Source organism: Vulpes vulpes, unplaced genomic scaffold, assembly GCF_048418805.1.
Source record: "Vulpes vulpes isolate BD-2025 unplaced genomic scaffold, VulVul3 u000000710, whole genome shotgun sequence".
NCBI lineage: Eukaryota > Metazoa > Chordata > Mammalia > Carnivora > Canidae > Vulpes > Vulpes vulpes.
In genome coordinates, this window is record NW_027325790.1 from 226183 (window position 1) to 253451 (window position 27269).

General features: G+C 41.2%; 1 pseudogene; it reads right to left on the reverse strand.

The window, feature by feature from the left end:
* Positions 1-27269, reverse strand: part of LOC140597359 (solute carrier family 13 member 1-like) — a 78319-nt pseudogene that overhangs the window by 19062 nt on the left and 31988 nt on the right.

The window sequence follows — 27269 nt, forward strand, 5'->3', positions numbered from 1 at the left end:
AAAATTGATGAATGGAAAAATGCTTTATCACGTCCACAAGACTGTATTGGGAATGCTCACTTAAAAAAAAAATGTTTGTTGTCTTTAGTTGGAAAATGCAGTAAGGAGGAAATGCTTAAGCTTTTTTCCCATCAATTTATTAGACTTGGATTACAGGTCAATGACCTAGTTACTCTGTCCAGCCTAAAGGCATTGAGAGATGCTGCGGTTCGCCCGCCCAGCTGCAGCTGTCACCACTGCGGCTCATACCTTGAGATCAGGTTCTCTCCACCCAACCCTGTTTAACCGAATGGGGGTTTTATTTGGAATTTTTGCCTGGAGGGATAGTTCAGGTAGAAAAATGAAAGCCTGCAAAAGCAAAATTCTGTTTTGTGTTAGTTTCTTTCTTTAGTAAGGAAGTGAACACCGCGCAGGACAGTGGCCTCCATGATCACAACCTTTACGCTTCCATCTGCAGTGACTGTTTTGAACGATAATGGAACGAATAACTGTGAGGGATTGGTTTCACCGTTTCTTTTCCCACTTCCTCGTACCCTGTAAGAATCTGCCCAAAGTGAATACAGAATTCTTTCATCATGAATTATGTGAAGTACGATTAATTCTGATAGACTCTTTCGCCCAACAGCATATTTTGAGCGTCTACCATGTGGACACCTACCAGGCGCTCTTCCAGATAATGAGGAAATAGTGGTGAAGTCGATGGATGCAGTCCAGCCTCTCATAAAGTTTACATTTAAATGAGGAGCACAGGCAGTAAATAGGTAAGCATAAAAAGAATCAGAAAATATACCAAAATAATATAATAGAAGGTTGCTAGGGGGAAGGAGAGATTTTACATAGTGTGGTTAAAGAGGGTAAGATTCGGAATGGGATCTAAATGGCAAGAAGGAGCCAGTCATGTAAGTAACTGGGAAACAGCATTCCAGGCGGAGGAAATAGCAAGTCCAAAGGCCCTAGGGTAGGAATAAGAGGAGCATGTTTGAGGATCAGAAGGCCATGAGGCTGTGAGGTGAGCTAACATCAGTGAAATCGAGTCTACGGAGTAGCCAGTAGGGATCAGACCATATAAAACCTTGTAGGCCGTCAGAAGAAATGTGAATTTTAGTATGAATGCAACTAGGCGTGATCGAAACAGGAAATACGTTAGTGACATGATTTAGAGTCTGTAAATTTGTGATTTACTCAAAACATCCTGGTTGGATGATCCTCAGGATTGAAGGCCACGGAGTAGAAGCCACAGTGCGATAGGTGACCCCCTATCTGGCTCTGGTATAAATTTTTGTATAATCCTCCCTCCTTCTGTGCAGGCGGAGTCTGATTAGGTTCTTTCATGGGAAAGGTGAAGGGATTTTGTTGCGGAACCAAGGTCCCCATTGAGATAGACTCCGGTTACTCAAAAGGGAGACTTGGACGGGTCTGACTTCATCAGGCGAGCGCTCAAAGGACAGCCTTTCCCGCTGGCCTAAGGAAGCGAGCTTTCCTGTTGTCAGCGGAGGGCTCAGGTGGCGAGGATCGAGGCACAGCCTCTGGAAGCAGGGAGTGACCCCAGGCCACTGACAGTGGGCACCTCCGTAGTTGAGCCCCGGGGAACTGAATTCAGCCAGTGGGTGATCTGAGAACAGGGCCCTGGCTTCTGTGGGATTCGAGGCCCCAGCTGCCACCTCGATTTCCATCTAACGAGATCCTAAGCAGCAGACTCACGTAACCCGGGCCTAGAATTCCTGACCTGGGGAATTATGAAGTCATAAACTCATGCTTTTTTAAGCCACTAAGTTAATGGTAGTTTGTACAACAGTCACATAAAACAAATACGCAAGGAAATTCATTAGAGGACAAGGAAGCTTGGCAGAGGAGGAGGGTGCGATGGCGTAGGAAGTAGAGCAGATTTGGCCGGAGGCGGATTGGTGGCGGTGAAGGTGAAGAGAAGACCATTGGTTTCCAATATACTTGGGACAAAATGTGGAGAAGCGGGGAATAGATGCCATTTATTGAAATGAAGTCTGAGGGAAGAACAGGTTGGCAGACGGGGAGGGAGCGGCTGGGCACACACCTGAGGTGGGAACGTCCGCAGGCTTCTAAGTGCTCACGTGGGTCTGGCCCCGAGGGCAGAGGGCAGGTTACACATAAGATGGGTAGGTAGCGACAGGTAGGTGACACCGCAAACCAGAGGAATGGGTGTGATGGTTTCAAGAGTAAATGGAGGCAGGAGGAAGGGGGCGCGCACCCCGGGCGTCCGGCCACAGGTCACACCGACGGTTAGGACGAGCAGGTGAGCCACGCACACTACGCTCTAACCGCGTCCAGCATCTTTCCACTTTCCGCAGGATGACACCATCTCCCGAGCTTCGGTGGGGACTCTTCAAGGTCGCAGACTGTGCAGAATTCTCGCCCCAGGGGAGCGCTTCAAGCGCAGCGTGTTTGCATCGAAGCCCACGTCCTCAGCTCCAGCCCCGGTGAGAACACACGGTTCCGTGTGCTGCGGGACGTGCCCGGGCCGGCCCGGACCTGGTGTCCTCAGGACGCGGGAGAGCCCGTGGAGATGCTCTCCCCGCGACGAAGGCCAGCCCCGGCCAGGAGTGGGGCGCAGCTGGGGGAGGCCTTGCTGCCCTCCTCGGCCCACGGCCCGGCCCACGCGCACGGCCTCCCGCGGGCAGCTGGGGAGGTTTGCGGCCTTGAGACCACGTTTGGCCTTTCGGGCGCCGAAGCCGCGGCCACGCTCATCCGAGCCCTTTTGATTACGGGCTGCCCTGGTGACTCCTGAGCCCGAGCCACTCGTTCGGGTCCGTGCAGACGGTTCTCTGCGAATGTCAGCTCCTCCCGCTCACGAGCCAGCGTGTCTCTGGGCAAAGGCCTAGAGGGCAGCCGGCGGCTCGGTGCCAGGCGGGGTCCCACGGGCCAGGCCCCTCGCCAAGGCCCACGCGCGTCCTCCAGGCTGTCCTCGCAGTCCTCTGACATTGCCCCGTTCGGCAGAAGGAGCGACGTTCACAGACGTCAAGCTCACATATGGCAGGACTGAAACCTGAGCCAGTCTGAGTCCAAACTCTGCAATGCCCAAATCTCCCCTGTGGTGTTTGCCAGAGAAATTATTTCTGAGAAGTAGAATTGCTCGTCCCTGCAGGGGAAAATCGGGGCGACCTCTGACGGCAGCTGCTGCTCGGTAAGCGCTTCGCCCTCCCGTCTGCAGGGCACCAAGAAGAAAGGGCGGGAAGGTGGGCTCTGAGTTGGCGCCCCTACGAACACATTTATTTTACCATTTCTTAGTTTGTGAACCTAGAGTAGTCATAATTTAACACGTAATTAGTAACAGTGGTCACGCTAATTATTGATAACAAAACTTCCTTCTGTGCTTCTGGTGTACCCACAAGCTGACACCTGAAGCTGAATCATACTCTGACCATTAGCCAGCTAGGAGAGGTTTCTCGGGATAATCTTCCATTTTAATCCGGTAGATTTGTTTTTTGAGTCTAATAGCTATTCTGTTTGTTAACTACTATCGATGCACCCGAACTACCTGCTGTGAAAGCAGTCATTGTCTCTAATAATATTTCCCTCAATAGCACAATTTTAATATCAAAAGATCATTTCATTGTTTAGGTGATTCCCAAGAACAGTAAACGCTTCATGTAGGTCTTGGACGGTCCATCTCAGACAGCGCTTAGTGGTCGCCCTTGGTGTGATGAAAGGATGAGACCGGTCCCTGCGCCCTCGACGAGATTTCAAATCATTAGGGGTGATGGCGTGAGCGTGGGTGAGACAGGTTTGTAGAAACGCGAACATCTTCATGGCAAGAGGAGCTGGGAAAGGTGGCAGAGCAGCACCTGAGCAGAGGCAGACGAAACAGCACTACACAGGCCGAGGAGGACGTTGGAGCGTCGGCCCACGCTCCGGGAGCCGGAGTGGGAGGAAAGGGCTTAGGGACAGCGTGGTGGAAGGCGGGGGCTGGGTGATGACTGGGGGCGTTATCCCTGGAGCAGGAGGGAGTGGGGCCAGGCAGAGGGCACCGAGCAAGCAGGATTTATCCACTGGAGGCGCCAATAAAAACCTAACAAAGCAGCAAGTCGTAACAGGAGGCGAGAGAACAAAAAATATTTCCAGAATGCTCTGTTCCAAGGATTAATTAAGGCCAACGATGAATTAATGTCAGGTAAGTCGGCGCTTAGGTACCTCTGGAGCTCGCTTCCAGGATTAAGAACGTGAGAAATGTCACCCTTAGAGTTGAGTTGGACACGTCGCTCCGTCTTGATAGTATCACCCTGAAAATCACCTCCCGAGCTGGGTATGGGCTCATGACCAGGGGATGGTTCAGTCTAACTCGGAGCTAACTGAGCTTTGCAACTACTTCACATAAGACGCGCGTGTTTGCAGGCTCACTCACGTTTTATAGGAAGGAAATGCGACCCGTGAATGTGAACACGGATGTAGCCCTTGCTACTGGCAGCAAACTCACTTGTTTTTCTAGAACTTTACAGACTGGCACCTTCTCCATGGTCTGCGAGGCAGGCCGTGGGGTCGAGGGGGCCTGGGACTCGGCCGTCTGCCCTCAGCTGGCAGTCCCTTCGCTGACTAGGGGTCATTACAGAGTGTCCGAGCCATGGGGCCCCAGGCTCACTCAGTGGAGCGTCAGACTCTTGGTTTGGGCTCAGATCATGACCTCAGGGGCTCGTGAGGTGGAGCCGAGTGGGGCCTGGGGCCCAGGGCAGACTCAGCCTCAGATTCTCTCCCCTGCCCACCCCCCCCCACTATCTGCTCTCTCTCAAATTAATAAATAAATAAATACATCTTTAAAGTCTCTGTGCCTCAGTTTCCTCATCTGTGAAATGAGGGAATCGTATACGTAACCTGAAGTTTCTGTGTCTTCCCATTTTTCTACTTCCCCCCATTAATCCTCAGGACGACACGTCCTTCTTTTCCAAGACCGACATTTCCACGCTTGTTTCTATTATCTTTCTGCTTCTACCCGACACTTAGCCACTCATTTCCTTCTCTCTCTCTCTCTTTCTCAAAACGTCACGTATCTGTTTTACAGTTTCCTTCCTGAGCGTAACACAAAACTGACGTCCTCCTTGTCCGCGAGGGCTCTCCGCCTCTGGGCACACCACGCTCTGCTCTTTTCTTCTTTGCTTCCTCAGCGTCACAGGAAATCATTCCAATTAGCTGTTTCCCTCCCTACTGCTCACATCTTCCCTCTCCCAGGCCTGGCTCTGCCCCACCTCCCACGTCTTACGGGAGGGCGCCCATGAGAAAGGAGCCTTCCCTTAGCCACGGTCCCCCTTGACCCTTCTACCGCGCGGCTTGTTCCAACTCATCCTCCATTCTGAAAAAGGTCTCATTTAGCCCTCAGAACACCCCATGCCCGTGGTTCTCCACCCACTTTGATAAACTTTTCTCATCTTCTTTCTTGTCAATAGTTCCCAAGAATCTATTCATGTCTTGGTTCTTTCAACTTTCTTCTCTCTATGTGACCATTTCTACATTCAAGACGCTAATTTCTGGGTTTATATATACATAGCCCTCAAAGTTTTCCACTCCATTTGCAAATGCCTACTAAAAACCCCGTGCAACACAAAGATAAACTCAAAATGGATGAAAGATCTCAATATGAGACAGGATTCCATCAAAATCCTAGAGGAGAACACAGGCAACACCCTTTTTGAACTCGGCCACAGTAACTTCTTGCAAGATACATCCACGAAGGCAAAAGAAACAAAAGCAAAAATGAACTATTGGGACTTCATCAAGATAAGAAGCTTCTGCACAGCAAAAGGAACAGTCCACAAAACTCAAAGACAACCTGCAGATGGGAGAAGCCATTTACAAATGACCTATCAGATAAAGGGCTAGTATTGAAGATCTGTAAAGAACTTATTCAACTCAACAGCACAGAAACCAACAATCCAATCATGAAATGGGCAGAAGACATGAAGAGAAATCTCACAGAGGAAGACATGGACATGGCCAACAAGCACATGAGGAAATGCTCCGCATCACTGGCCATCAGGGAAATACAAATCAAAACCACCATGAGATCCCACCTCACACCAGTGAGAATGGGGAAAATTAACAAAGCAGGAAACCACAAATGTTGGAGAGGATGCGGAGAAAGGGGAAGCCTCCTGCACTGTTGGTGGGAATGTGACCTGGTGCAGCCACTCTGGAAAACTGTGTGGAGGTTCCTCAAAGAGTTAAGAATAGACCTGCCCTACGACCCAGCAATTGCACTGTTGAGGATTTACCCCAAAGATTCAGATGCAATGAAATGCCGGGACACCTGCACCCCGATGTTTCTAGCAGCAATGTCCACAGTAGCCAAACTGTGGAAGGAGCCTCAGTGTCCATCGACAGATGATGGATGGAGAAGCTGTGGTCTCTGTATACAGTGGGATATTCCTCAGCCATTAGAAATGACAAACACCCACCATTTGCTTCAACATGGATGGACCTGGAGGGTATTATGCTGAGTGAAATAAGTCAATCGGAGAAGGACAAACAGTATATGGTCTCATTCATTTGGGGAATATAAAAAATAGTGCAAGGGAATAAAGGGGAAAGGAGAAAAAATAAGTGGGAAATATCAGAGAGGGAGACAGATCATGAGAGACTCTTAACTCTGGGAAACGAACTAGGGGGGTGGAAGGGGAGGTGGGCAGGGGGTGGGGGTGACTGGGTGACGGGCACTGAGGGGGGCACTTGACGGGATGAGCACTGGGTGTTATTCTATACGTTGGCAAATTGAACACCAATAAAAAATAAATTTATAAAAAAATTAAAAAAAATAAAAACCCATGCATAGGCTCTGAGCAGCCATCCCGAGATATCTAAAATCAAATTTGTTAATTTCTTCAATGAACCTAAAAGTTCGTGGCATCACCATCTATCTAGCTGGATCGGCAAAAATCCCAGACTTGCCCTAACGCCTCATGGCCCTTAAATCCTCACACCTGATTACTCACCACCTTCTGCCTGTACATTATCTTGAGTCTAAATCCTATCACTTCATAACTAGTTTAGTTCTGCCCCTTGTCACTTGTCAGCACTTTGGTAACAGACTCCTAAATGGTCTCCTATCCCCAGACTCTTGGAATGCCAATCAATCTGCACATTGTTATTTAAACAGTGCAAAAAAAGGTAAAGGAAAAAAAAGAAAGAAAGAAAAGAAAATCCACAGGCTCTTTTACTGCCTTGAGGGAAAAAAAAAAGAAATGGTTACAAACTTTTTGTGCTTTCATTTTATGAATATTTGCATTCACTTTCTCCATAAATATGGTGTTTACCTCTTAGGATTGAGCCATGTTGCACAAATCTCTAGTGTTTGAAGGATGCTGCATACAGCTACAGTCCCCTTTTGGGGTGTATATTCAATTATGTTTCTAAGGAGGTGATTTTTTAGGGAGACAGACTTTGGGGTTTGAATGACCATAGTCCGAACTTCAGTCTGCTAGACGAACATCAACTTTCTCAAATCTCATAGTAATAACCAACATTTACTGAGCATATTCTCTGAGATAGGCACAATTTTAAAGTGCTATTTATTTTTTAATAAAAACTTTAAACAATTCTCTAAAAGAGAGTTATTAATATTCCATTTTTCTGGCAAGGTAAGAAGCTTAAAGAGAGTAAGTAGTGTAAGATCACCCAGCTTGGAAATGGAAGAGCTGGGATTTCGACAAAGGCAGTTAAGCCCAGAATCTGTGCTTTACTCACCTCCATATGCTGCCCTCACAGCAAGGGCATATAGAGTAAGTGTGTACTGCGGAGCAGGTGGAATCCAACACATACCACCTACCTACTGGCCTCCATGTGAAAAACCAAACGTTATTATGTTTTAAAATTTTTAATGGTTTTCACAGATGTACATTTTGTCTAGAACCCAGAATGAATCTCAAAGCTTCCTGGCAAGTTTCATTTTTTTCATTCTCCAAAAGAATTCACAACAGTGCCTTGCTTGCACATCATCAGTCCTAGAACAAATGTTTATTCTGAGGAAGCTAAATTTTATTCGGCGCAAATAAAAATAAACCTTTACCCATTCACTCAGTCAATAAACATGATACATTTTATATCTGCAAGTGATAGGTGAATAGATGGATAAACAAAGGCTTTGAAATCCGTTCCCCTCTTCCCACTGTTTGTAAGATAGCACCTTTCCCTAGATGTCAAGTCACTGATTCTTAGGATTCATGCACCCATGGAGTTAGGCAAGATCCAAATGAAATTATACAAAATGACTCTCGATACTGCTTTAAAAAGGATGGCAAGCAGTGTCAAGAGGAAAAGGTGGCATTATTGCATAAGATTTGGAAACAAAGGGCAATTTCTTTCCAGGTCCAAACATCTTGACAAAGAATATAAATATTTTTTTCCCTGTATTTCTAAGTTCTTGGCACTTTTTCCAATGAAATTTAATGCATTTCATTCCACTGTTGCTTTGAGATGTGGTTGTATCTTGGGGCTAATGTTTAAGAAAAAGTGGGTTAAATATCTGGCTTGTTTAATAGGATCAATCATATTTCCTCATATAAGTTTGTTTTCCCCCTCTCTTCTAGTATTTTCTATCAGGAAGGGATACTTTGAGTTTCTTTCTGTTTGTGTATAATTCTCTAATGTTAAAGCAAACTTTTGAAGAAAAAACTTCACTAAATTTCAAGTACATATTAAGCATTTTCTAAATTAAAGAATATTTGGCCAAATTCCCATGAATAGGAGAATTGGAAGATTAGATAATTAGGGAAAATAGTTACTGAAACATTTTGCTTAAAGTGCTGCAATGCTCCCAATCTGTCATTGCAAATGGATTACTGCATCCAAAGAATCAAGGGAACAGATAAATAAAAGAAAGAAAATTTGGTTGATACATTGTGCAAGACCGCAGACAAAGGGCAAGTCAGCATGGATTACTGCAACAACATCGATCTCATGAGAATGGTGGAAACCATCAGTTCTCTAACACCAAGAGTAAAACAATAAAATTTTGGTCTACATTTTAGAAAAAGATTTTCAGAGAAGACCAAAATGTGGAATCTCTTTCTGGGGGAACTCATGGAAAAGGATGGAAGTCTAGTTTTCAGAAAGAGATCAAGTACATCTCCTGTCTTGAATTAGGAGACACATTAGATAAATCCTCTCTGACACAGAGAGCTTCAGAAGTCTCCCACTTAATAAACCAGATGCCATTTTAAGGTTCCTATCGACGTTGGCCGCTGGAGCATGCGTGATGGACGTGCAATCGTGGAAACAATAAATACACATGGAGGTCTGTATTAGACGGTCTTCAGCTGCTAGCCCACTGCTCTTTGCACACAGTTCTTGTTCTTTTTAGGACAATGGAGTGTGACTTTTTTTTTGTCTTAGGTTCCCGAGAAAAGCTATGCATGCACAACATTTTGCAAATAATTTTAGAAAGGTCATAAAATCTGTGAATCTGCTTTGAAGAATGTAGTCTTCCTGACTCTGAACCCTAGTCTTTTTGTGAAAAGACGTACATCCTGTTCCAGGGCATCCTTAATGTGGCCCACCTTGCTGGAACTCTGATCATCTGTCCTGTTAGTATTTGAAAACACACCGCGGGTGTAGAATTCAGTTTGAGTCCTCATGTGAAAGCATGGACTTTCAAACTATTGTATCAGTAATTCTTACAATAGCTCTCAGAAATAGCATCAAGTATTTTTACATGGTTTACTTCATTTAAGTCTCACAATAATCATCTGAATTGTGACTGTTTTAGATATGAAAAATTTAAGTCTTGGGAGAGTAATTCACTTTTTGTTGTTCAAATTCACAAAGTAAGTGGCTGAAAATTACAGATTTTTTAACCCAAGTTATCTGACTCTACCCACAGATTCCCCATGTTCTCCAATAGATGAACATCACAGTTGCAAACTTATATTTAGAGTCCTATGTCTGTCCTTAGAATACTTTATCACTGACATTTCTTGCAATTGCCCAATCCTTCAAATCTTTTTGAATTCTAGGCAAGACTTCTGTAATAAGCACCTTTGTGCGCAACTCTCATCTTTTATGTTTAAATGCTAGTTCCTGAACCCTACATAAATTTTCCTACCCAGATAATCCCTATTCACATTAGTTAACTATCATTCACAGTATTATTTGTAACAAGAAAAGTCTTCCCATTTGATTAGAATGGTCCGCCAGACATAACTATCTATTGTGAGCTGATTTGGGGAATCTTAAGGCACCTGTTAATTCACTACACCCTCCATATTTAACTCTTAGTGGAAGGGAAGGTCTCTAGACCTATAGATGTCCTGATGAAAAAAAAAAAAAGGTTAACTCAGTACAGCAATTTCCGTTCCTGATTCTCTGAATCAGTGAAGAATAAGCCTCGTAAGTTATGTGCTGCCTATTTATTTAATCAACGATCCAATCATTTACTTACGTATTGAAATGCTCAGAGAAGATCAAGTTGGTAGAAGTGCCTGTGATCGTTGTGAGTCCACCAATGGTAGAAGAGTAAGCGATACACAAGCACATAAGTTTACACATCATGTGGTCCTTCTTTGTTCGGTACTTGGTTCCTGTGTCTGAGTTCTGTTCAACAAGAAAAAAGTTTACACATCATGTGGTCCTTTGCTTAATATTTGGCTTCATGCCACCAACATTTCATCATTTTCAAGTCATCTTTACAAAAGAGAAAATGGCGGCCTTTGTTACCTTCTTCTCAATTAAACCACGGCCCTACCTCACCTCCATTTTCACAAACTACGCAAAAGAGTCGTCTACATTCACTGACTCTGTTCCTTTAACCACTCCAATCTGGCTTCCATCCCTTCAGGCCACCCCAACCGCACTTGCTTTGATTATCAATGTACTACTAAACCCAACACATACTTCTCAGTCTCAGTCTTGTAGACCTCTTGACAGTACCCAGAAGAGTTAACCACTTCTTCCTGCTGTAAAACTCTTCTTGGGGCTTCTGTGATATCTCACTCTTCTGGTTTTTCTCCCACATCTCTGCTTGTTTCTCTATTTACCTTGCCAATTCATTTTCATTTATCCTTCCTGAAAACTGGAGTTTCATGAAACTCTGTCACGGCTACCTCTTTTTTCTGAAGTATTTACCCTTAGGAAATCTCATATATTTTCACTGATTTAATGCCTGTAGATACACCATACCATCAATTCTGGTCTTCAGCCCAGACTTCTCCTTTTAGACCTATATATCCAATTGACTATTTAACATAACTTGAATATCTTAAATAAAACTCCACTCCCAAAATGTTCAAGACCAAACCCACTATTTTCTTCCTCAAATGTAGTTCTTCTTTAGGATCACCTATATAAGCTAATAGCATCATCATCATTATAATTACAAACACAGTGTGCTCCATATATAATAAACACTATTCTAAGTTCAAAGTAAATAAACAATTTAATCCATGTTATTCTTACAGTGGAATGAGGTTAGCGCTGTATTTATCACATTTTACACATGAAAACATGAGACAGAGTAAAGTTCAGGGGCTTGCCCAAGGTCACAGAGTCTGGAAATGGCAGACTTGGATTTTGAAACCATGTAGTCTTGCTTTAGAATTCATACCCTCAGCCACTATACTATATTGCTTGTCCTCCCTGAGAGCATTCTCTTCCTTCCCACCAAATTGGGTCAATTTTATCTATATAAATGTGTCTGGACTATTTCATGTTCATCTCCATCGCTATCACTTTGGAATAAATCAACATCACCTCTGATTTGGGTTACTGTAATAGCCTCCTTATATTTCTTCATGTATCAATTCTTGTCTATTTATGATCTGTCCTTATTTAAAAATATACAAATAGAAGAATCACCCTGTTTCATACAGAGAGGTATGCTGTCTGTGATATATACACTGAAGGATCTTTTTAAGAAATCATGGAAAGGAAGTATTTATTTTTTTTTTTTATATTTTTTTTTGGAAAGGAAGTATTTAGTACTCACTGAAAGCCATCATGGATGTGGGAATGACCTAGCATAGTAGGGTCAGGTGCATTGGATTATAATTTGCCTTTTATGTTCTAATTAATTTAAAAGTTAGCTCCCTGGGGTGTCTACTCTTCACCCCAAACAAATTAATTTATAAATATCTTGTTTGTCTTATATTTTATACATGGGAATGTTTTATATTTTCCATGGTAACAGTTTCCATTGAAAACTTGAAAAACAAATGGTATGTAAATAAAATAGCAAAATAAGTTTAAAAATTCTTATAGTGTAGTACTAAGTGGCAACTGAAATTTGGGGCTTAAATATTAACTATTTTACTGTAGAAAAAAGCAACAGAAACCAGGAAGTGATATATAATTTGGATATTATTAAACTGAACATAAGAATGGGAACTTAAAGATGTAATGTACATTCTCACCACACTTAAACTTTCTTAATTGCAAATATATGCATATGCATATATATGTGTATATAAAACATAATGATTAAAAGGTATGGGTAGATACAAAATTAAAGAATCAAAATAAGAAAATACTAATATATTTGCCATGCTTTATCCTTTGTGGATTTCTCATACTTTTTCCTATGTATAGACCTTTAAGACATATATTAGGTGATATTTATGCAAATATTACAATTTAGAAACACATTAAAAGTTCAGGGTGAATTTAAATTCTGCAGTAAATTGTAATGCTAATATACCATAATACATGTTGAGGAGTAAGTGCAGGCGTTGGGAGGTGGGATCGAGGGCAATGTCTGTATTATCTTGCCAGTAAACATGAACGCCTTCTGGTCAGCTCTATTACGGTTTTTCGCTTAGGGCATGTGATTGCTGGGCTGGTTGAAGAGATGATGCTGTAGTAAGGGGTAAAGACCGAGGACCAGAGAGACAGTTGGGAAGGTCAATGGCAGAATAATAGAGCTCTTAGGAAAGCCTGAGATGAGCCGTTAATTGAGCCAACTATTAGTACAGAAACTACAAAAACAAAGGAAGGGTGGATCATCAACAGATTAGTCTTTTGCCTAAGACACTAGTTTCAACCTGAGACCAAGAGTTTGACCTAGGCCCAAAGGGATCTGGAATAAATCATTTGGAAAGTTAAGAGCATGTGTTTGCAGATATCAGGACAACAGAATAAACACGACATTTTTCCATAAGTGGAGGAGGAATTTGGTGTTTGTGTGTGTGTGTGTCTGTGTGTGTGCATGTGTGTGGTATATCTTTTCCCAAGAGTTTTGGAGAGAAAAAAAGATTCCTACCCAAGAAGGGAGGAGAAGCAAAACATCTAGAGGAATGAAGCTGTTGGGGATGAGGCAGTCGGGGATGGCATGGCTAGAGGGAACCTCCTGTGCTAAGGTGACCGAAGGGCATTGCCATGGACACACTGTGAATGGGAAAATGCTTGTTTTATACTGTTTCACAACAGAGGACTTATGTGAAATTAAATATACACAAGGATGTAGTTTTTATGATAAAAATATGTCCACACACATAAAATGCCCAGGAATAGACTAAACTGAAATATGTCAAAATATTAACAATGGGATTGGGGATATCTTCTGCCTTCTTGATACTTTTTGTATCTTCTACAACCATAAAAAGTCTTTCCAATATATGAAAGAATTGTAGACCCCTTAGTGCAGAAAGTATTCAGAAATTAATGTGGTACGAAGAACAGGGATGCCTCACTATTGCTACCTGGTGGTTAGGGGTGCAGACCCAGGGGCTTACTCAACACTCCATCCGTGAACCGCGGGGGCTAAGCCCGGGGTCTCCAACGCTGTACAAGACAACTCACTGGGGGGACAGTGGCATGAAACCGTTAGGGTTTCTATTTATGGTTGAATAATAATGTGAGACGACTTGTAAGAAATATCACTAATCATTTTCTGCTTGCCAAAAAGCCAGGTTAAAATCTAGCTCTTTTTGGATATTTACTTGCATTAGATCCATCTGGTATCACATATTGATTTCTCAGTTGTAGGCATTATGGTTAGATTTCCACTGTTAGATGATGAGGATTTAGCTTTCGTTGATACACTCGACCACCCAACACACTTAAACTTCATGTCCCCATCCTCCTCCTATTACAGCTACGTGATAATCCTACTTAGAGCGGAGTTCAACATTTAGAATGTTGTCGAGTAGAAATCCGTGAACTTCTGAGAAATATGACCTATATTATTTTTCCTGTTCCGTACTCCTGCTCTACCCCTCCTGGCTTGCTTGGTAAGTTTCGCTTGGTTTTCTGAATAACCACTAAATGACTCCAAACATTCCATGGTTGTTTAAATCTTCTCTCAGAACAATCAAGTAAGATACTTAATCTACATCAAATATTCTACCCATTTCATTGTCTTAGAGCCTGTCTTCCAGGACGTTCCTAACCTGTCCTAACTCCGAGCATTTTTCTCTCTGGATCTGCAAAGATTTATCTCAACTTCAGTCAGTCTTCCTACTTCATTGATAGCTTGGTTGGATATTGATTTCAAGTTTGAAAATAAACATCATGCCAAATGTTGAAGGCATCCTTTTCCGATTGTTTGAGTTTCCTGTGTTGCTATAGAGAAGTCTTTAAGCATTCATATTTTTTATCTTTTTTAATGAATCAGTGTTGTCATTTTTCTGAAAATTTTTAGGATTTTCTCTTTTCTCATAATATTCTGAACTATCAATAACCTTCTCAATGTGTGTTTCAACTCTTGGCTGGCACCCAGTGGGATTACATTCTTACACTATGGAAATTTCCTTCAATTTTTGATGTAGTCTCCTCAGTTTCCTCTATTCTTTTTCTGAAATTTCCTATGATTCTCTTACTTTGTTTCTTGACATTTTTCTACTAGATTTTCCATTTACGATATATTTTTATATCTTTTTAACTACATTTTATATATTTATTTTATTTATATTCATATTTCATTTTTTGTCTTCTTGGTCCTCTTTTAAAGAATGCCACTCATGGATAAATTCCTAGAGTCACACATTGTACCAACACTGAATCATGATGAAATAGAAAATGTGAACAGACAGATTACTAGTAAGGAGATTGAGTCAGTAATCCAAAGTCTCTCAACCAAAAAAGTCCAGGACTAAATGGCTTCATTGATAAATTCTACCAAACATTAAAAGAATAATCAATGCCAATCTTTCTCAAATTTCCAAAAAATAGAAGAGGAGAGAATCTTCCAAACTCATTTTACTAGGCCAGCATTACCCTAATACCAAGACCATTCAAGGACACTACAAAAAAAAAAAGATAATTACACATCACTATCCAAGATGAACATAGATGCAAAAATCCTCAACAAAATTGTAGCAAGCCAAATTAAAGAATACGTTAAAAAAATCATATACCATTATTAGGTAAAATTTATAAAAATAATATGATCATATCAATAAATGTAGAAAACATGTTTAACAAAATTCAACATCAATTCATGATAAAGTGGGTACAGAGGAAATATATCTCAACATCAAAAAGACCATATATGACAAGCCCACGGTTAACATCATACTCAAAGATAAAAAGCTTAAAGTCTTTCTCCTAAGATCAGGAACAAACAAGGTTGCCTGCTCTCACCATTTCTATTCAATATAGTATTGGAAATCCCAGCCAGGGGGATCCCTGGGTGGCGCAGCGGTTTGGCGCCTGCCTTTGGCCCAGGGCGCGATCCTGGAGACCCGGGATCGAATCCCACATCAGGCTCCTGGTGCATGGAGCCTGCTTCTCCCTCTGCCTGTGTCTCTGCCTCTCTCTCTCTCTCTCTGTGACTATCATAAATAAAAATTAAAAAAAAAAAAAAAGGAAATCCCAGCCAGAACAATTAAGTAAGGGAGAAAAAGCCATCCAAAATCAAAAAGAAGTAAAACTGTCACCATTTGTAGATGAAATGTTATTATATATAGAAAACCTTAAAGACTTCATCAAAACACTGTTAGAACTAATAAAAAAATTCAGCAACACTGCAGGATACAAAATCCATGTGCAAAAATCTGTTGCATTTCTATACACTAAAATGAAATGTCAGAAAGAGAAACAAAGAAAACTACATCATTTATAATTGCCCACAAAAATAAAATATCTAGAAATAAATTAAACCAAGGATGGGAAATATCTGTATATTGAAGACTATATATTGTTAAAATTGATACTACTCAAAACTATCTTTAGGACCCAAACTACCCAAAACAATCTACAGTTTTGATGAAAATTTGATATCAAAATTCCAATGACATTTTTCAAAAACAAGAGCAAACAATCCTAAAATTGTATGGAACCACAAAAAAAAAAAAAAAAAAAACCTGAATAGTCACAGTAATCTTGAGAAAGAACAAAACTGGAGGCATCATGCTGCCTGATTTCAAACTATATTAAAAATCTACAGCAATTAAAATAGTATGCTATTTGCATACAAATAGACACAGATCAGTGTAACAGAATAGAGAGCCCCAAAATAAACCCACATAGATATAGCCAATTAATTTATGACAAAGGAGCCAAGAATATATAATGTGGAAAGGACAGACTCTCCAATAAATGGTGTTGGAAAAACTGGACAGCCACATGCAAAACAATAAAATTTTACCACAATCTTACAGCATACACAAAAATTAATTCCAAATAGATTAAAAACTTGAACATAAGACCTGAAACCATAAAACTCCTAGAAGAAAACATAGATGGTTAGTTATTTGACATAGGGCTTAGTGATAATTTCTTCAATCTGACACCAAAAGCAAAAACAACAAAAACAAAAATAAATAAGTAGGACTACATCATACTAAAAAGTTTCTGCACAGCAAAGGAAACCATAAAAAAAATGAAGACAACCTACTAAACGAGATAAAATATTTTCAAATTGTATTTCTGATAAAAGGTTATTTACCGAAACATATAAAGATTTCATACAGCTCAATAGCAAAAAACACCAATTTTATTTTTAAAATCAACAATTTGATTTTAAACTGGGCAGAAGGGGGCACCTGGGTGGCCCAGCGGTTGAGCATCTGCCTTTGGCTCAAGGCATGATCCTGGGGTCCTGGGATCGAGTCCTGCCTCAGGCTCCCCTCCTGTTTTTCCCTCTTCCTATGTCTCTTCCTCTCTCTCTCTCTCTCTCTCTCTCTGTGTGTGTGTCTCATGAATAAATAAATAAATTCTAAAAAAAAAAAAAAAAGGGCAGGTCTGAACAGACATTTTCCCAAAGAAAACTTACAAATGGCCAATAGGCACATGAAAAGATGCTCCATATCATTAATTATCAGGGAAATACAAATCAAAACCACAATGAGCTATCACCTCATACCTTTTAGTATAACTATTATCAAAAAGACAAGAAATAATAAGTGTTGGTGAGGATGTGGAGAAGAAGGAACCCTTGTGCACTGACAGTGGGAACGTAAATTGGTGCAGCCACTATGGAAACCAGTATTCAAGATCCTCAAAAAATTAAAATAGAACTACAACATGACGTAGCAATTCTACTTTGGGGTATTTATCAAAAGAAAATGAAAACACTAACTCAAAAAGAAATATTATGCTTGTGTTCATTGCAACATTATTTGCCACAGCAATGATATGGGAACAACCTAAGTGTCCATTGGTGGGTAAATGGATAAAGAAATTGTGGTAAATGTACACAGTGGACTATTACTCAGCCACAAAAAAATGAACAAAATCTTGCCATTTGTGACAACACAGATGGAGATCAAGGGCATTGTGCTAACTGAAATAGGTCAGAGAAAGACAAATACATGATCTCTCTCACAAGTAGAATCTTTAAAAAAAAAAACCCCACAAATACAAAAACACACAAAAGAACAAGCTCATAGATGCAGAGAACAGATTAGTAGTTGCTGGAGGCAGCGGGTCAGATAAATACGTGAAGACGGTGTAAATTTATTAAAAAATTAAAATTAAAAAAATTAAAATTAAAAAAAGGAGTGTACAAGACAGCATATCGTATGCTACATTTGTTTGTAAAAAAAAAAAGCAAAAATAAAACAACATATCTATGTTATGAGAAATAAAAGGATATTCATATTCCATGAATGCAATTCCTTTGTTTTCCTCTGAATATATTAATGATAGTTTCCTTTCCTGTGTTTTCCTTCTTCTTGCATAGTCCCTGTTTCCTGCAGCTTTCTGCTTTCTTTTTGCTTCTTTGGAACTTTCATGCCCGAGGTTTTCTTCAGCTATCCAGGACCTTCTCGCTGTTTGCTTATATTTGAGACCATGAAAAGCTGTCTGGAAGCTCTGTACCCCTGCTTTGGGAGTTGTTGACTGTGGGCTTCGCTGCAGTACCTCTGACTGGGCCTCTTCTTTCTCTGAGAAAATCCAATTGTATATATTTTCACCTTTTCTTTTCTTTTTTTTATTTTCACCTTTCCTTTATGCTGATTATATTCCCCAGGAGAGGATCTCCTGACGTCCTGCCTGCTGACGCCTGGAAGGGACAGGCCTGGATCCTGGAACTAGTGGAGTAGAAGCAAGGTTTCCCCCATTCTGCAGGTAAACTGCCTCTCAACGCCCCCCCCTTCATCGTGAAACCCTCTGTGACCTGAACTGTGCCTGATTCTCCTTACTCTCTGCTTTACTGGTCTGAAGAGGACACTGGTGTTTGGTGGAAGAGAAGCAGTTGCATCTGTGTGGAGTTGAGGAAAAATCTGGGAATTCATCTGTTTTCATAAGCAGTTTTTTACCCCTGATTTTCAACATTTTAAAAACTTTGAAGGCTGCTGCTATGTAACCTGGATTGTTCATTGCCTCTCCTCACTGTTGATTTAGGATTCCACTTTTATGAGATAACTGAGTCATTTCATATCCATCCTTTTACTTTCCAGCTTCCAAAATGATTTTGCTGTCATCTCTTCTCTTGACATTTACATAATCATGACTTATGACTTAAAAGGTCTATTTGTTCCTGTTTTAATGGAGATTTAGGAGATACTGAAGGTAAATGGGTGTATTCAATCTAGCATCTTACTGGAAGATGCAACCTTTCTCTTACATTAAAAAATAGATTAATCTTAACTAATAATCATTGCACGGACTGACCTCCGTTCATGGTCTATATGTCAGCGGGTGATATAGGGAAAGATGGGGGGAGGAAAAGCTCAATAGTGTGAGGAGCGATTGACAGCGGGGCCCTATCTCCCTCTTTGCTCTCAGCATATTGAGTTTACATGTGCTTGGTTAAGTGAATAACAGTTACACTTTCTAGTTTTAATTAAAACAGCCCTCTCATAACGTGCATGTGGCTTTAAATGATTTCTATAGGAAATTATTCATGTAAAGAAAGCCCAGAATAAAGATAATACATAAGTGAACGGCAAGAAAATAGCAGGAGAGACCCTTCTCCTACTGTTGATATGAACTCATCATGAAGCTCTGGTAAGAATCTAGTCTGTAATAACCTGAAAAACTCAGAGCAGTTGGTAACAAAACTGAAGTTATCAATAAGACTCCTGGAAATATGATTTATATACACTGTAGTTAATAACGAATTATGCTGCATATTGTGAATTGGAATATTAGTTTACATAGTAATAGTATGATGAATAGAAAGGTCTTTAAAATTAAACACTTAAGACCTGAGGACTCTTTATAAAAATTCTATTTTTTCAGCAATATCAAAAATCATAATTAAATCAAAGATTTATTTTATAAAATGCTATTATCCTATATGTTAAATATTTAGAAGCTTCCTTTGTAATTTATTTGTGAATATCCAAAAATAAATATGTATTAGAAAAAAATCTTTTTCTTTCTATAGCAGTAAAAATGACTGACATAATATATAATAAATAATATAGTATTTTTCTTTTCCACAGCATGACAAATCAGATTTCCTGTTAAATAAAATGTTTAAAAAGCACGTTAAAAATGTATCTCAAAACTATGCAAAAATAGGGAATTTGCCTTGACCCTAAATCAAGTGAAAGTGGGAATCTTAAGTGAGTAACTAGGCAGCTTTTTGATCTGAGAATCTCAATCTTTTTTTTCCAGAAAGAGCTGGATATGGCAGATAATGCCTAAGGCCCATCATCTATGAGGAACCCTACAGGAAAATACGCATAAAGCTGGTGTCCTCTGCAAAAGTTGACAATAAGGAAATCTCATGCTGACTTACAGGAAAACAAAATGTAGCCTAAAAACTCCTAATCATGAGCATTTTTAGCCTAAATTAGTGTTACCTGTCTGTTAAAATAAAAACAATAATATAAAAGCTCTTCTAGGAAGCTGCAACTCAAGACTTAAGGAATTTCCAGAGAAGTCTCAAGGAAACCTACTATTTCAATACTTACATAGCTCAATATCTCAAAAGCAAACAATCCAGTTAAAAAAAAAAGGGCAGAACACATGAATAGATATTTTTCCAAAGAAGACATCCAGATGGCCAACAGACACATGGAAAGGTGCTCCACATCCCTCATCATCAGGGAAATGCAAATCAATACCACAAGGAGACACCACCTCACAGCCCTCAGAAGGGCTAAAATTAACACAGGAAACAATAGATGTCAGTGAAGATGTGGAGAAAGGGAAACCCTGTCGCACTGTGGGTGGGGATGAAAACTGGTATAGCCACTGTGGAGAGCAGTGGCGGGGGCGGGGGGGGCTCAAAGAGTTAGAAATAGAGCTACCCTGTGATTCAGCAATTGTACTACTGGGTATTTACCTAAAGGATACAAACATACTGATTCAAAGGCGCACCTGCACCCCGATGTTTACAGCAGCATTATCAGCAAGAGCCAAACTACACAAAGAGCCCAATGTCCATCAACTGATGAATGGATAAAGAAGATATGACATACGTATATGTGTGTGTGTGTGTGTGTGTGAATATTAGCAAAAAAAATGATATCTTGTCATTTGCAACAACATAGATAGATCTAAAGGGTATAATGCTAAGTGAAATAAGTCAGAGAAAGACAAATATTATACAATTTTACTCATACAGGGAACTTAAGAAACAAGACAAATGAACAAAGAAAAAAAAAAGACAAACCAAAAAATAATCTTAACCATAGAGAACAAGTTAGTTGTTACTATAGGGGAGGTGGGCAGAGGGATGGGCGAAATAGGTAAAATAGGTGACGGGAGCTAAGAATACACTGGTCATGATGAGCACTGACTAATATAGAGAACTGTTGAATCACTGTGTGGTACACCTGAGACTAATATAACACTGTATGTTAACTATATTGGAATGAAAATAAGTACCAAAAAAAAAGAAAAAGAAAAAGAAAGAAAGAAAGAAAGAAAGAAAGAAAGAAAGAAAGAAAAAAGCAAGCAAGCTGGCATTGCTTCATTAGCATCAGACAAATAAACTCTAAGACCCCAAAACATCGGGGCACTGAAAAATGTAAAAGCATTAATTAACCAGGAATATATAAACATTCTAAACTGGTAGGGACACAATAACATAATCTAAATAAGTCCAAAGTATATAGAAACCAAAATTGACAGAACTAGCAGGAGAAAGAGTCATATCCATAACCTAGAGGGAGATTTTTAACAAAACAGTTTCATTAACTGCTGGGTTAAGTAGACAAAAAATCAGGTCACAGACAATTTGAAAAACAACCAGCAAACTTGATTTAACAGACTTTTGGAAAATATTGCTCCCAGTAAGTTGAGAGTATACAATTCTTTTTAAGCACAAGACATTTATCACAATTGACCATGTGCTAGCCCATAAATCTGCCTCAACAAGAACTGATGTCATATAAACAATTTCTGAGCACAGTAAAATGAAGTCAGAAATAAAAACAGAAGAACAAAAAGTATCACAAAAGTCTCATTTATTTCAGATTTTAAAATGCACTTCTAAGCAACTCATGAAGGGAAGAATCTAGTATAACAGAAATCCAGAAGATACAAAGAACTGAAAAATATGTGATGGAGCTAAGTTAATGGGAGAAAATTCATCTCCTTAAATCCTTACTTTGGAAGAGAAGAAAAGCTCACGTTTCATAATGTGAATGTCTAATTTAAAAAGTAAAAGAAAAAAAAATAATAAAAAAATAAAAACTAAAAGAGCAGCAGAATGAATGTAAAGATAAAGTAAAACAAAATAATAAAGAGAGGAAATGAATAAATTAGAATACTTATAAAATATGATCAAAGAAACAAAAGTCAGTTCTTTGACAAGACTCGTAAGACTAATAAAACTAATTTTTGAAAGACTATTGAAAAAAAAAGCTTAAAAGATTAAGTAGAAATATTAGCAATGACAAAATCTATAACTAAAAATACTTTAGAAATTAAATTGGTCTTGGTGATATTATAAACACCATATGCTATTAGCCGCAGGACGGAAGGCATACGGATCCTGGAAAAATACAACTCAAGAAGAAATAGAAAATGTAATTAATCCTAAAGCCAGGAAAGTGATAGAGCAACTCCTGGGAGCCTCTGCCTTTTGCGTTCTCCTCTTCCTGTGAGCTGGAGTAGAGGATGGGGAGGGCGAGGGGAGGCAGCGATCTTGCCCCGAGGGGTTGTTGGTGATCTTGCCCCGGGGGGTTGTTGGTGCTGAGGCCTCGGAGCTGGGAGGCAGAGTCGGGCAGGTGATGTGGAGCCGCCCTGCCCGCTTACTTCTCTCTCGTTAAGACTCTTGCTATTTGGGGGCTCTGTGGTGATGAAGGGGTAACCAGGACGAGCAGAAACACCGAAAAGAGGACGAGAGAATGATTGTCACGACCCTCCGGCCTGTGTGTCTGGGCGAGGGGACCGGTGAGTGACTGAGCAGAGGAGGCGGAACCAGACAAGGCCCCGAGACTTTTCGGAATTAGTTAAGCTGGGGTGTGAGGTACACCATTTCGTGCATTTTTATATCCTTTAAATTCTTTCTGTTGCGTTTAATAAATGTGTGTCTATTTCACATATTTCATGATCAAGTGCAAAAGCCATTTGGGGACAAAGCAAAATGAATGTTTTCCTGCTTTAGGGAATGCTCTTGGAGGACGCTCGGAAACACGCTGCTGAGGGTGGAGAAGACAAGGTCCCCCGGAGAGCAGACGCGGCCGTGGGAGGCTCCCCCCGGCCCCCCGGCCCACCCTTAGCTCCAGATGCCAGGACTCCCATTTCGGGGACTCACAGATGGAAGACTCGTGGGACCAAAGCTCTTCTCAGCGGTCGTTTCAACAGCACAACGTTGTGTGGAAACAGGCCTGAGCGCAGACACCGAAGGAGCCGGGCCTTTGACCTTGACGACGACCGGGACCACGGGGAGGTCGTGGGCCCGGGCTGCTGCCGGGTCCCCTCTCCTCGTTACAGCGAATGTCAAAAAAATTCTTCACTCAGGAGTGAATTCACCTCACCCGCTTCCGTCCTGAATCGGGAAGTCCTCGGGGTGTGATTCCAGGCGGACCGGGCCGGCTGCTGCCCCACGCGCTCTCCACCGTGGCCGGACGAGCCCAGGCTTCTGCTACACACTGGGGGTGACAGGCACCCGGGTTCTGGACGGAAATGTGATCTCCCTGTTGGTCTAGGAAGTAAGGGGGCTACGGTTTCTTCTAGAAGCCCCACTTCTCCTCCCAGAGGCCGAGGACGCTGCCCCATCAGGAGAGGCCACAGGGCACACGGGTGCACACGGCCCGCCCTGAGATGACCCGGCTGGCATCCGAGACCACGCTCGGCCACTGCAGGGGCCCGCACTGCCTGCCCGGCCGGAGGTGCCCAGAGCGCAGGCCCCACACACACACGTGCAAGAGCCAAACACGGGAAGTGGGTGAGCACCCAGGTGCTGCCGAAGGATAGGGGCGATCCTCTCACGGCCACACGGACACCCAGCCACCTGGCTGTGACCTGAGACATGTAGACATTACCCCAATCCAGCCAATCAGCACACCCTCCACGTCCCTCTCCGTCCTTCCTTCCTTCCTTCCTTCCTTCCTTGTCCTCCTCCTCCTCCTCCTCCTTCTCCTTCTCCTCCTTTTCTTCTTCTTCTTCTCCTTCTTCTCTTCTCTTCTTCTTCTTCTCTTTTTTTTCTTTCTTTCTTTCTTTCTTTCTTTCTTTCTTTCTTTCTTTCTTTCTTTCTTTCGTCAGACATTCAAGCACCATCACCCCACCTAACCAACTTCCACCATACAACACTGCCAAGTATACTTTAACTTTATACGCTTGGAGCTTATCCGTCTTACAGCCACAAGTTTGCACCCCATCCCTCAACCCTTGACAACCACTTCTTTACTCTTTGTTTTTATGAGTTTGACTTTTTATTTTCTTTAGATTCCACATATAAATGCTACCGCACTATATTTGTACTTTGCTGCCTGTCTTCTTTCACTTAGTCGAATGTCCTCAAATTTCATGCATGTTCTTACAAATGGCAGGATTTCCTTCTGTTTCCTTCTGTTCCATAACATTCCACTGAATACGCATAACGCATGTATCCATCCATCCGTCGGTGGACACGTTCTCCGTATTGTAGCTAATGCGAATAATGCTGCAATGAACATACGCGCAGATATCCCTCTGGGATCTTGTTTTCATTTCCTTTGGATCTATACCCAGAAGTGGGATTATCTATTATCATATGGTAATCCCATTTTTAATGTTTTAGTGAACCTCTGTACTGCCTTCTGTGGTGACTGCACCAGTTTACACCACCGAGAGTACACAGGGCTCCTGTTTCTCCACATCCTTGCCAACACCTGTTATCTACTGTCACTTCGATGCTGCTCTTTCTCTGTCATCATCTCTCTATAAACTACAGGACTTGGCTGGATGAGTGAAAGAAGACACGTAGGTTGTGTCAGGTGAGGACTGACATTGACCTTGCCACCCAATTTCACCCAGCATTGAATTGAAGCATAATCAAGGAGGATAAACTCCTGTTTACATTTGATAGACACCAGAAATTCTAGATTTGATATCCCCTAACTTGGCAGAACCAATGACCCTAGCCCATGATATTATGAACCGTGCTTATTACCGTTAATACGGCTCTTTGAATTCTTGGAGAACATTAAACAGTGTCCTTTAACATAATTCGGTTTTCAAAAATAAGGAATTTCACCCCCAAACTAAACACTCAATTAAAAAGCAATATTTAATTTGTTCAAAGAAATTTTTCCTTTGAACTTTTCCCTTTAGAGAACTACAAATTATATAAGATGAATGGAAAACAATTATCTTAGACCTTTCATTAAAAGCGAACCGATTCTCCGATTCCTTTCATTTGAAGATGCCTGGAGTTTAGAAATGGAGCTAGTATAAAAATCTGGGATATCTCTTTGAATGATACTGGTGCTTGTGAGGAAGGGAAAAATCTAGCAATTTCATTCTTCTTTTGGTATGTAAAAAAATGGAAATAATATGAGTGATGATGACTGGTCTCTCAGTTTTCTCACTGGAACCTGACAAATATATTTCTCCATGTACTGCCAGTGTCCTTTTAGTGTATTCCATTCTTTTTGTCCCTTTTCTTCTCAAAAAAATATTTTAACTTCTTTTGGAATCATGCAGGATTTACAGGCTAAGTATCTACCCACCACGTTTATTCTGGACACAAGTAGGAAGCTCTGCTAATCTTTGGGTCATGGCCTATGATAAGAACAGAACTTGGCGAGTCGTGGAAAACATCTATGTTTAGATATGCAGAATTGGAAGATGACTATTCTTTAATCAGTTTCTGGAATCTAAGGGACTAGTGACTATCCACCATCTTTAAAACCAACATGTAATCATCACCATCAGCAGCCAAAGTAATGGCAAAAATATCATCATCATCATCATCATCATCATCATCATCATCCTCATCATCTGCATCAGAAGTTTGCAGTTTTATTAACAAGAATTTTAGGGCTGATAAATTTTAGTTCCCAACCCTTGCTTTCTTTCCACCAAAAACGAAACTGATCTCCATAAATAGCCAAGACAATCCTGAGATAGAAGAACAAAGCTGAAGGTATCCCACTTCCTGGTTTCAAACTATATTACTAAGCTGTATAATCACAATACTCTGGAATTGGCATAAAAACAGACACACAGACCAATGCAAAAGGATTGAGAGCCCAGAAATAAATCCTCACGTATACAGTGAACCCACATGTGTCAAGGAGCCAAGATACCCAGTGAGGACATGTCTCTTCAATGAATGGTGTTGGGAAAATTCAATAACCACGTGCAGAAGAATAACATTGGATTCCTATCTTGTACTCCTCACAAATATTAACTTAAAATGAATTAAGGACCCCAAACTGTAGAGCTCCTAGAAGAAACCATAGGCACATACTCCTTAACATTGGTCTTGGCAACACTTTTTTAATGTGACACCAAAAGCAGGTAATACTTTCACGTATCTCTAATAAAGAACACTTTTGTAAAGTAAAAAGTCATCCTTTAATTTTTCTTTTACACGAAACTGAATTTTTATACCTTGAGTTCTAGAAAGACCATAGAATCATTGTTTAAAGGCCTTCCTTGCTCTCTTCCCCCAAACTCAGAAGTCAATCCTTATTGCCTATGATGTACCCAAATTGCCTTACTTTTGCCCCCCTGGAGAGTTATTCCTCCTTCTGCGTTCCCCTTCTCAAGCAGTGGCGTCACAGCCTACCTTTACCAAGTTTATTCCAGCAAAGCGTCTTCTCTACGTTTCTCTCTCTTGTCTTCAAAGTCTGATTAATCAAAAAGTCCAGTTAGGTTCACACCCTCTGCCCTTCGAATTGTTGCCATGGTGAGTCTCTCAATGGCAGAACCTACCGTGCTGCTCTCCAGCTTCAGCGATTCCTAAGGTCTCTGAGACAAGCTCTGCGCTGTCGGCTGCCTTCACCAACCGTGTCTAACGCGGCCCGAGCTCTCCAGGCATCTCACTCACCATAACTCAGCCCTGGCACCTGCAGTACAGACGTTTCCTGAAGGAGCCCTGCTCTCTACATACTTGGGTCCTTGAATTCATTGTTTTTTCTAATTAGAATACCTCTTATCTTTCCACTCGTTAGTTAATTAACCAGGATAGGGATCTACTGAGCATCTACCCTGTGTTAGGGGACGAAGCGCGCCAGGGGATGAGGTGGTCAACGACGCAGACAAGGCGCCTGCATACACGGAGCCTGCACTCTGCTGCCGAAACGTGCTGTCTCCTCCTGGACTCACGTTCCTTTCACTCGCACCCCGTCCTGCGATACCCCGATTCAGTGAGTCCCTCCACCTTTGGAAGACTCAGCCGCTGTGCATGCTTTTGTCGTAGGATTTATTTATGTCACACATTTTTTTCTTTCTTTTTTTTTTAAGTCCATGTTCCCCACTAGACTCTGAGCTGCTTACAGTAAGGGCCAGGTCTTTTCACCAATGGACCCTCCTAAAATGCCGAGGACAGT